Source organism: Macaca thibetana, chromosome 5 (assembly GCF_024542745.1).
Source record: "Macaca thibetana thibetana isolate TM-01 chromosome 5, ASM2454274v1, whole genome shotgun sequence".
Classification (NCBI taxonomy): domain Eukaryota; kingdom Metazoa; phylum Chordata; class Mammalia; order Primates; family Cercopithecidae; genus Macaca; species Macaca thibetana.
The window spans coordinates 69,401,044-69,412,773 of NC_065582.1; the positions used below are offsets into that span (position 1 = coordinate 69,401,044).

The window sequence follows — 11,730 nt, forward strand, 5'->3', positions numbered from 1 at the left end:
AAGCAAAATTATACACCCATCACAGAGCGGGGAGCCAAGCTGCCCAATCATTCCATAGGATCACTTCATTTTGCACATTTGCAAATAGATTCCCAGTGATCAAGCAACAAAATAGAACAGTACACACCTTTGACATTTTCAGTAGCCAAAAATGCTTAGAAGCAATTTTAACTAGAAATAGTATGAATAAATTGTTTCAAGGACAATGTCATATTAGAAGAGAGGTCAAAGTAATGTACATATAGTTCTACATGACTATCTATTGATGCTTTAACATTAAAAAGAACTTTCAAGGCATTATCCTCAGCCTTCTGTTTCCTCCTTACCTTCCCTTGAAGGGTTTATGACTCTAACATGTTGGGCTATTGCAGTACTTTTATTTCTATGGGTTGAAGAAAGCAATAGTCCTAGAACATATTAAAAACGGGGAAAGCAGAGGATAGGAAGAAAGAAGCAATCATAGATTTGTCATTAAAGTTTCCTAAATAACCAGAGAAATGACCAGAGAAATAATTTCCAGAATTTGAAAACAGTCTAGTGACCCAAATAGGTAGGTCTGGCTGCCCTTTCCAAGTTCTGTGACTTCTAGTGTAGTTCTTATAAGTTCAAGTTGCTACTCTCAGACAATACCACTATCCTGAGTTGTACCAAATAAATGTAAACGTTGAAAAGAAGCCTCCTTGGTTGTTCATACCTTCTGAAAGAAAACAAAAATTAGGTCATCAGAGAGAGATATGTCTTCTACTCTTGCTTTATCTTTAGATAAGCAACACATATTTGTGGAGCACCCATTAGATACCTAGTGCTGTGCTTGGCACTGCTGGGGAAAAAACGAAGATATGTCAGGTCTCTTTCTTTAAGAGATTTCATTTAATTCAAGATGAAAGATAAAAATACATCACAGAGCCTGCCTATCAAAGTGAAGTTCAGTGGGCCAGCAGCACTGGAATCATCTGAGGTTGTTAGAAATGTGGAATTCCAGACCTTACTCCAACCCTAATGAAGTAGAATCTGCATTTTAACAACCATCCCCAGGTGATACATATGCACATTAAAGTTTGAGAAGCAATGACAAATACAGCAATATTTTCTCCCTCTACAAATCTATGTCCCACAATTATATATGGTCACGGGCCCAACTACATGCCAAGACTATTAATGTGCATGTTCATGGAAGACAGGGAATCACTTAAATAAAATTTGCTCAAATGTATCTAATATACATTAGACAATCTTAGCAAAGAGGCTGTTGTTTATTTTTTAATGCTACTGTAGTACAAAAAAAAAAAAAAAAAAAAGACTATTTTATTTAGTGTGCTATTTGTAGACTTCCAAAAGGTAACAATGATTTTGTTAAAGGGGGACAATAACTACTATCTGAAATATCTTTAGTTTACAAGGCTATGAAGATAACACCAGAGGTTATCCAACTCTATTTATTAAAGATTTCGTGATTTGGTGATTAAAGATTCTTGTCTCTTTATCCTTTTTCTGGAACTAGAATATCTCTAGGATATGTCAACAAAAAGAGATACCAGCTAATGAAGGATTTTACTCAAAATTTGACGTTTAAGTTTGTGTGTAAGAATAAAAAGTAGCGGGCTGAACTGTAGAAGGTTAAAGCATGTAGGTTAAGTATATCGTAAGTAATATAATATCAAAGCATTTTTATATTTAAAAGTTATTTGAAATCAATGACAGACCATTTCTGTACTCAATAAAGAATAAACTTGAAATCAGTTTAAAAGTGATGAGTGATATGAGTATAAAATGTACATTTGCTTTGTATCACTGAACCATGAAGCAAATACCTAAGAATTCTTAATGATGACTAAATTGCTCTTCACCATACTGATTACACGTTGTACTATATTGTGCAATTAGGTTGATGTATAATTACACATTACATTCATATCACTATTTTTATACATTTATTCTTTATTCTTTTAGACCCCTTAAAGAATCAATGACATTCCTTGAAGTTAAAATAGATTTCATTTACATTAATGAAGATTTTGATTAGTTAATGGGAAATAATTCTATGCAAGTTCTTGTATTGAATTACCCTTTACAATTTTTTCACATGACTTTCCATTCTTTGTTTGATATTAGTAATTGTGGTGTGAAATGCAGTATGAAAGAAGAAGAAAGGTGTTCTTACTTTCTTTTTTCTAACTCCTTTTAAATCAAAGTTATAATTTCTGAACATCACATTTGGGTCAGGCTCAGTGGTTCACACCTATAATCCCAGCACTTTAGAAGGCCGAGGCAGGAGGATCACTTGAGCCATGGAGTTCAAGACCAGCCTGGGCAACATGGTGAAACTCCATCTCTACTAAAAATATTTTTAAAAAAATAGTGGAGCATGGTGGCATACACCTCATCCTAGCTACCTGGGAGGCTGAGGTGGGAGGATCACTTGAACCCAGTAGGTGGAGGCTGCAGTGAGCCATGATCATGCCACTGCACTTCAGCCTGGGTGACAGAGCAAGATCCTGTCTCAAAAATAAAATAAAACCATGTTTTGTCATTGAAGAATGATTTTTTTTCCTACTTTACGGACATCAGTTCCCAATAGTGATGAAATCTTACCATTAACTATGAGAAATAAATATAGCTATGATCCTAAAATAAACTTAAAGTACACTTACATCCCTCTGGATCTGTAAAAATGGGAATATACATTTGTGAGAACACTGCAAAGGCATGTGCTTCCATCCAAGGTGTTTGTCTTGCTTATTCTGATGCTCTAGGATACAGGTTAAGAGATTGAAAAGGTAAGAATATAAATAGCCAATGCATTCTCAGACTAGAGGATTTGTGCTGTTGTTCTCTTTGTTTGGTTTTGTTTTTAAATAAGAAAATTGTCACTACCTCTAAAGTATTAGGTGGTTCTAAAATGCAAACACTTTGGAAAATAAATATAAATATGTAAGTATATTATAAGGAGAAGTACAAAATACATATAAAAATGTGCTTAAATTTTTATCACTTAAAATGCCAAAACATTAGGAATATTTGTTCCAGAATATAAAAGTTCTGATTTGCCATATACCTTAATTAGATACAAAACTCTTTTCCCTAAAACAAACACATTTGTTATAAAAATATTATTTCAATTTCACTTCTAGTAGGAATCTCTTATAATTTGAGACACATAAAAAATAATTTTACTCATATGCATGAAAGAATCAATATCCCATCTTTTTCAGTATGAGGTAGCCAGTTTTGTGGGACAGCCCCATAAAGACTTATGGAGATGATTTTTCAAGTTTTATACTGAAATGTATACATTGGACAATGCCAATTCTATTAGAATGAAATAAAATAAAAAATTGGAAAGGAAAGACAAAAACTATTCCAACAGCCCTCTGCAATGAGGCCAGGATCAGGATAGAAGAAAATTCTTAGAATTACAGGTTTCATATTAAAGTTTCTCTGTTCAGTTTCTTAATGTTTATTCAGCAATCATAGCCAAGATTTTCCCTTACATAATGTTTTGTGAGTGGATATCTCAATCATCATGGAATGGTTACATATTTTTTAAAACAGTGCCCTGCCATTAAAGACTTCTATAATGATGGGTAAGGAAAATGGCATTATGAAAACATAATGATTACCCATGTGCAGCCACAAGATGCTTCACCTGCTTTACAGAGCTCGGAGTAAATTTTCTGCAAAACTATCGCAATGTCACAGACAGAATTTTGCTAAAATCTGATTATGTTAGTTAAATGTCATGTTTGTGTTCCAATCCACTCAAACATGTGATAAGTGGTATGTGATACCCCCTTGTCTTATAGTGTGTTGTATGAAAGGATCTTTCCTGGAATAAAAACTAAATGGTATTGCCTTCTTCATAATTCTGTTAATTTCAGAGTATATTATTAAATATACACAAGTGCCTACTACGTGAGTAGTACAAGGCACTGTGTTAGGTTCTACAAGGGAAGGGGATAGAACAAGACAAATTGGGACACAAACGGACAAGAAAATTGCAATCTAATAAAGAAGAAGAACAAGCAGCTAATATTAGTTACTCTAATAAATTCTCTCCCCCCAAAAAAAAGTGTCATGAGAAAGGTTTAAACAAGGAGCAGACATGTAAAGAAGACAATTTCTTCATAGAGAACACTGAAGGAGGAGACATGTGATCCCATGATCCATACAGCAGTTGTAATGTTTTTTTTTTTTTTTTTTTTTTTTTTTTTTTGAGACAGAGTCTCGCTCTGTCCCCCAGGCTGGAGTTCAGTGGCGTGATCTCGACTCACTGCAAGCTCCGCCTCCCCGGTTCATACCATTCTCCTGTCTCAGCCTCCTGAGTAGCTGGGTCTACAGGTGCCCACCACCACGCCCGGTTAATTTTTTGTATTTTTTTATAGAGAGAGGTTTCACCGTGTTAGCCAGGATGGTCTCGATCTCCTGACCTCGTGATCCTCCTGCCTCGGCCTCCCAAAGTGCTGGGATTACAGGCGTGAGCCACCACGCCCGGCCTGTAATGTTTTCAAGCTACACATTCAGGTTCACATTAAAAAATTATTACCATCTTAGTTCCATGATTTTCGATCATCAGATAATGCCTCCTTGGGATCATGTAGGATGTGCAAAATTCTCCCACAGTCTACATCATCGGTTTTGTGTTCAGTCATCTCTCATCCTTACTCCCAGGACTCTTTCATAGCCCCTCCATGCTATCTATGGAAGACTCTGGCACTGTTACAGCCCCTCTCTTCTTAGGCACACTGAGCTGCTCTGGGGATTCCTAATGAGAAGTTGGAAATTCCTCCTTTAAACTTCTCCCTCTAATTTCTGGGGTCCCATAAATATTTCTGTAGTTATTATCACCTCTCTTCTAAGGATGAAACAACTTTGAGGTGGAGAGATTTGGTGGCAAAGATCCTCACGAGTGTGCCCAAATGTATAGCTTCTTGAGAAATGGCTAAGATTTTGCCATACTGAGATGACAGAATGAAGCACACCCGGGAGATGGCAAATAGGTAACTTTAGAGGTCAGCAAGGCATCCAACTTTCCTGGGTTTGTGAGAAGTAGCAGAAGGTGACTCAGTCAATTACTCCACTCACAGTAAAATCAGAGTACAGTACAGTAAAACAGTCATTCTTTCATTCTGTTTTACATGAACCCAGTATATCTATCTTATACTTTGTCCAATCACACGTCTCTTTGCGGTCATGCCTGATTATAACCACCCTCAGCATCTATCTGAGTACCTGGCCTAATCTAGGCTTATAATTGATTAATTAATAGTACCTATAAAGGGACTTTGGGGGCTTATATTAAATGGTGGTACTAAGTATTAAATCACTGGATACTTGGAAGGAAAGGTTAAAGAAAGATTATACAGCTCTGATAATGTTGCTTATATACTATCTACTTCATTTCAACCCCCTCACCAGTTTTGCTGAGAAGCTCTCACCCTGAATAAGCACAGAAAACAGCGGACACCGCTGTCATTGACCCTGCACCTTAAAAAGTGTAAAAGCCAGATTGTGACAATATATCCATATGAATCAGCAATCAATGCAGCATACATTTAAATATATAATGCTCTTGCAGAGTTAGCTGGATTATTAAAACATTCCCTTATAATAGGGTATACCTCAAGTACATCTAGAGGTACACTGAACAACTACTTTTTAAATAGAACCTAATCATTGATAAATTTATGCAATCATCTACATAGAAATGATATATAATTCCCCTCTATTTACCAGATGACATATCTGAATTACCAGTGAAGAATTTAAAGACCACTGATTTACAATATGGCCTTGACTTTTCCACTATTCCTGTACAAACACATTTTTTACCAAAACAAGGGTATTTTGCACATTGCACTATTCTACCTCTATACATTTATCCATGGCTCTCCTCTGCTCTCTTTTCTCTATTACTGAAACTGAAATACTCCATACCCTTCAATGCCCAGTGCAGAGACGATCTCCTTCAGGATGTTTTTGAGGTTTACGCCTCCTTTTAATCCCAAGCACTTGTTAGCATTAATGATTATTTGGCATTCAGTAACCACTTGCCTGTTTTCCAGCCTGTGTGTATGTATATGCATGTGTGGTTTCCGTATTTAAGTTCACATATATTTTATTTATCTAAGATCAAAAATAATAATAATTATGTTTATTGTGTCCTTTCCATATGCTATGAAGAGTCCTATGCATTTACATGATTTAATACATTGAATTATCACAAACTTTCACTTATTGCATATTGTGAATCCCATTTTATGGATGTAGAAAATGAAGCTTACAAATTTGGTAACCTACTAGAGCAAAACTGAGTTACGTGAAAATATAATTATGTTACATACCCTTAAAATTAAGCCCAATATTATTATTTAGGTTGTCAAAATAATATTTTAAAAATTAGAGACATCATAGCCTAATACTTCTCCTTCACATACATAGTACTCATTTGTACTTTTGCCAGAGAGCACCATGCAGTGACTATGACAAGGTGACCCTGGCCTCAGTTCCTCACCGTAAGCATGTAAAACCTCTGGGCATCCCAGTCTGGAATGAGAAAAACATATTACTGTGTTTCCTAATTCACTGGTTTTTTATATTTTTATTTTTATAGATTCAGTTAGTATAAGTGCATTTTTGTTACATGGAAATATTGTGTAATAGTGAGGTCAGGGCTTTTAATGGGACTGTCACCTAAATAGTGTACATTGTACCCAATAGGAAGTTTCTCTTTCCACACCTGCCTCCCACCCTCCCATCTTTTCAAGTCTCCAGTGTCCACTACTCCACTCTGTATGTCCACGTGTCCACATTGTTACACTCCTACTGAGAATGTGCAGTATTTGACTTTCTGAGTGATGTAACCTAAAAAAAAAAAAAATGGTTCCCAGTCCCATCCATGTTACTGCAAAAGACATGATTTCATTATTTTTTATAAATGGATAGTATTATATGGTGTGTGTGTGAGTGTATGTGTATAATACCCTGTGTGTGTGTGTGTGTATATATATATTTCTCCAAGAATGTATACACATTTTCTTCATCCAATCATCTGCTAATGGACACATATTGATTCCATATCTTTGCTATTGTGAATAGTGCTGTGATAAACATACAAGCACAAGTGTCTTTTTAATATACTAATTCTTTTCCTTTGGGCAAATACCCAGTAGTGGAACTGCTGTATCAAATGGTAGTTTGACTTTTAGCTATTTAAGAAATAGTCACAGTATTTTCCATAGAGGTTGTACTAATTTACACTCCCACCAACAGTATATAAGCATTCTCTTTTCTCCTCATCCTCACCAATATCTGTGTTTTCTTGACTTTTTAATGAAAGCCTTTCTGACTGGTGAAAGGTGCTATCTCATTGTGGTTTTAATTTGCATTTCGCTGATGATTAGCAATACTGAACATTTTTTCACGTTTGTTGCTGCCTGTGTGTATTATTTTGAAAAATGCTCATGTCCTTTGCCCACTTTTCAATGGGGTTATTTGTATTTTTCTTGTTGAGTTGTTTTAATTACTTGTAAATTCTAGGTATTAGCCTTTCATCAGATACTTAGTTGGCAAATATTTTTCTTCCTTTTGATAGGTTGTCTGTTTGCTGATTATTTCTTTTGCTGTGGAAAAGCTTTTCGGTTTGAGTCTCATTTGTCTATTTTTCTTTGTTGCATTTGCTTTTGAGATCTGAGTTATAAATTCTTTGCCTAGGCCAACTACTTCGTTGCATTTGCATGCGAGAGAAAAAAACAGATGAGAAGGGTTTCATGAGCTATCAAAGATCATACAAATTTAAATGGTATTCTAATATTTTCCTCACACTACTGTGCATTAAGAATGGACTTAATTGTGAACATGTACAAAGGAGGCAAATAGGTTCAGTGAGGCTAAGAGACTCTTCACGGGCCAAGGAAAGCACCAACAGCTGCAGTGAGGCTGGACCTCAGTGATCTGAGTTTCCTTCCAGTGCCCTTCTACAGCACCATGCCTCCGCTCTGCAGATGGAGATTTTGGTAGAGTTTCACATTACCATGATCAACCTTCACCTTCAAAATCAAGAGTAAAAGAGACTGAAACTTTGTGATCTAACTTAAAGGTCTCAATGTTGGATGAATAACTGAATAAAAATGACAGCCTGCACTGTCAACTTGTGTTATTTTTCCATTAAGCAAAAGTACCACTAACCACCACTTTGCAAGTTTTCACATGCTACCATGATGATCAGCTTCAGACCTCTCTGCCAAGTGGGAATAGATTTAAAGCTTTGTGCTAATTTAATCATTTTCTTCTCTCTTGAGAGAGGCAAGAAGGCCACCAGTTGGCATCCTTTCGCTTTAGCATTTAAAATAGTTCATGATAACAGTGGAAAGATCCTGTTGTCATTTTTACAAGGTTAGTTTTATTGGTGGCTTTTGTTCTAGCTCCAGTCTTTTACACATTGTGTCCCTACCATAAAGCAGTGAACCCACTGCACAGACTGATTTGATAGATGAAGGAAAATATGTAAGTGCCTCCGACATGTCCTGGGGCCACCTGAGTCAGGTTCCCCTTTTGGAAAATAAAGATGAATACATTATGTGCAATTAGATTTACCACACAAATATGTTTACATTTTTCACTCTCTCATACAAAAACAGAACATATTTAAATTTTTCACTGACAAAGCCAATAAGAGCAAAAGAATATGCCTGCTAAGTGTGTTTGCTTTGTCACCTTCCTTGAAAAGCCTGGAGTATACTTCCTTTTTGGTACATCATGTGGTATCAATTTTGCTTACTCGAATTAGGATCTAGTTTCAACTGTTCAGTTCCTGTACAGTTTGGGCTCCATCATACAATGTTATTAAAAACAAGAAACGGTATTAGCAGTGAGGGTGATGCATCCCATTTCCATCTCCCCCAGGGAAATAATGGAAGTGCTGTTTCCCAGAGGCTGCAAGTGGGCTCTGGATTTTCATACCCTGCTCTGTACTAACTGTAGAGCCATTTTGGCCAAGTCTTTGAACATCTCTGGATCTGAATTGTTTAGCTTTAAAACAGGAGGATAAGTTAACATCTTAGACCTCCTCCACTTTTAAATCTTCTGTGAGCCTATGAAATATTGAAAAATCTACTATACACATAACATATGGTGGGGAATACAAAGATGTCATCATTGTCCTCAGAGAGTTAGTGGTAAATGTGGAAAAGATGTAAGAAACTGAGGATAGAGATATTGCAAGTGAAAAAGCTTAGCTTTTCTATTAGTTATCTGAGGCTGCCATAACAAAATACTACAGACTGGGTGAGTAAACAATAGAAATTCATTTTCTCAAAGTTTTAAAGAATGGAGGAATTCCAAGATAGAAGTCCAAGATGGAAATGACATCAGGGTTGATTTCAGGTAAAGCCTCTTTCCCTGGCTCATAGTTGGCTGCCTTCTCACTGTGTCCTCACAAGGCCTTTCCTCTGGTCACATGCAGAGAGAGAGTGGGAGAGAGAAAAAGAGAGAGGGAGATGCATACTCTGGTGTCTCTTCTTATAAGAACACAAGTGTTATCAGATTAGGGTCCCACACTTAGGACCTCATTTGACATTATTACCCTCCTGAAGACCCTATCTCTAACTCAATACAGTCATATTGGGGGTTGGGGCTTCGACATATAAATTTGTGGTGGGGAGGACACAATTCAGTTCGTGACAGCTCTTTTTTCAGCACCATCACATATAGCTGAATGGCTAAGACCAATTATTTAACCAGAGATCTTATTTTCTTCCTGGACAAAAGAATAATCATACATTCTTCAGAAAGAGGTTATAAGGACTGGCTAGAATAAAAGATTGTAAGATGCTATATTAATTATAAAATGCTAAAGAAATCACATTCAATATGATTATAAAAACTATTAGTGCTGAGAATATTAAATGCACTAGGAGTTGAAAAAATTAGCAAAATTCGTGGATTGGAATTGTCAAAAAAGAAGGTATTGGGACCAAAACACAAATATAGAATCTTAGTTACAAGTATTGATTTTTAAATCACAAAGCCCAGAGTCCAAATTCTGTTCCTGATTTACTTCTTCTGTGAATTTGGGCAAGTTTTAAAAACTTTTAAGATTTAATTTTCTCTCAAAATGAAAATAACATTCTGCCATAAGAGAGACAGTATTACGACTGAACAGATTACTAACAAATAAATATTAGTTGTCATCAATAGGATCTTAACAGGATTTATGGAAAAATGGAAAAGTTGTGTCAATAGGAATGGAAAAGCATATTTAGAAAACAGAGAAGAGACAAGAAATAATGGGCTATGTTAGGCAGAAAAAAAAAATGATGTATTTGAAAACATAAGATGGACCTAAGGTAATAGAGGTTAACTATCAGTCAGCTGCTGCTGTATAACAAATCACTCCAAAAAATTGATGGTCTAACACAAAAATCATTTATTCTTACTGGGTTTGCTAGGCTTTGGCTGATGTATGCTGAGCGCAGATGAGTAGTTCTGCTTCAAGTTGTAGGTCCACCTGTGCCTGACTCCTCACATTGTGTTGGGCTTATGTATGCTCTATATTTCTCTCATCCTTCTCAAACCAGCAGTCTAGCTAAGTGATGTGCCTCTCACAGGAATGGCAGAGTACAGTCAAGCAAGCCCAATAAACTATATGCATTTCATGGTCCTGCTTGTGTCAAGTCTGCTAAAAGTCTATTGCCAAGGCAAGATACATAGATGAGTCCAAATTAAGGGGTTTAGAAGTATACCCTGTTTATCATGAAGTCAAAGCAAGTCTCAGGACCAAGCCCAGTATCAAATGGACAGGAAGTATCCTCCCATGGAGGAGGAGGAGAGGGAGTAATAGTTTTGAATGGGAATCCAATATACCACTCTAAGAAATACAAGGTTTTATCTTGAAGGTAAATGAAAACAACTCTAGAGTTTTTTGAGCACTTGAACTATATGGCGTCCACGTATTTCAGAGAAAAATCAGCTTCTATAGGTGTACAATGGAGACTAAAAGAAAAGAATCAGTGATACTGGTTAAAAGACTAAGCAATACAGCCATGTGGGACGCAATACTCTCTGTTAAATTTGGGGTAACATGGCAATTAAATTTCAAAGGAGCAGATACCAAAATCACTTCAAAGTAAGAAGGCATGAAACTTAATTCTTCATATATGGTCATGTGATGCAGAATGATGTTTTGGTCAATGATAGACCACCTATATGATGGGGGACCCATAAATTTATAATGAGTTGAAAAACTCCGATCGCCTGTGATGTCTTGATGATCCTGACCCTGGGAATGCCTAGGCTAATGTGTGTGTAGATGTCTTCATTTATAACAAAAAGTTTAAGAAGAAAAAATAAAAATTTTAAATATAGAAAATAGCTTATAGAATAAGGATATAAAGAAATCAAATACTATTGTACAGCTGTACAATCTGTTTGTGTTTTTATCTAAGTGTTATTACAAGAGTCCAAAAGTTTTTTTTTTAAGTGTACAAAGTAGAAAACTTACAGTAAGCAGTTTATTTATTATTGAAGAAAAAATCTGTATAAATTTAGTGAAGCCTGTGTACCTTGTTTATAAAGTCTACAGTAGTGTATAGGAACCTCCTAGGCCTTCTTATTCACTCATTATTCCCTGACTCACCCACAGCAACTTCCAGTCCTGCAAACTCATCTGTGGTAAGTGTCCTATACAGGTGTACCATCTTTTAATCTTTCATACCATATTATACTCTACCTTTT

General features: G+C 36.0%; 1 long non-coding RNA gene across 3 annotated transcripts in view; it reads right to left on the minus strand.

Annotated features, from left to right (window-relative positions):
- Positions 1-11,730, minus strand: part of LOC126955343 (uncharacterized) — a 243,145-nt gene that overhangs the window by 127,746 nt on the left and 103,669 nt on the right. The window lies entirely within an intron of this gene.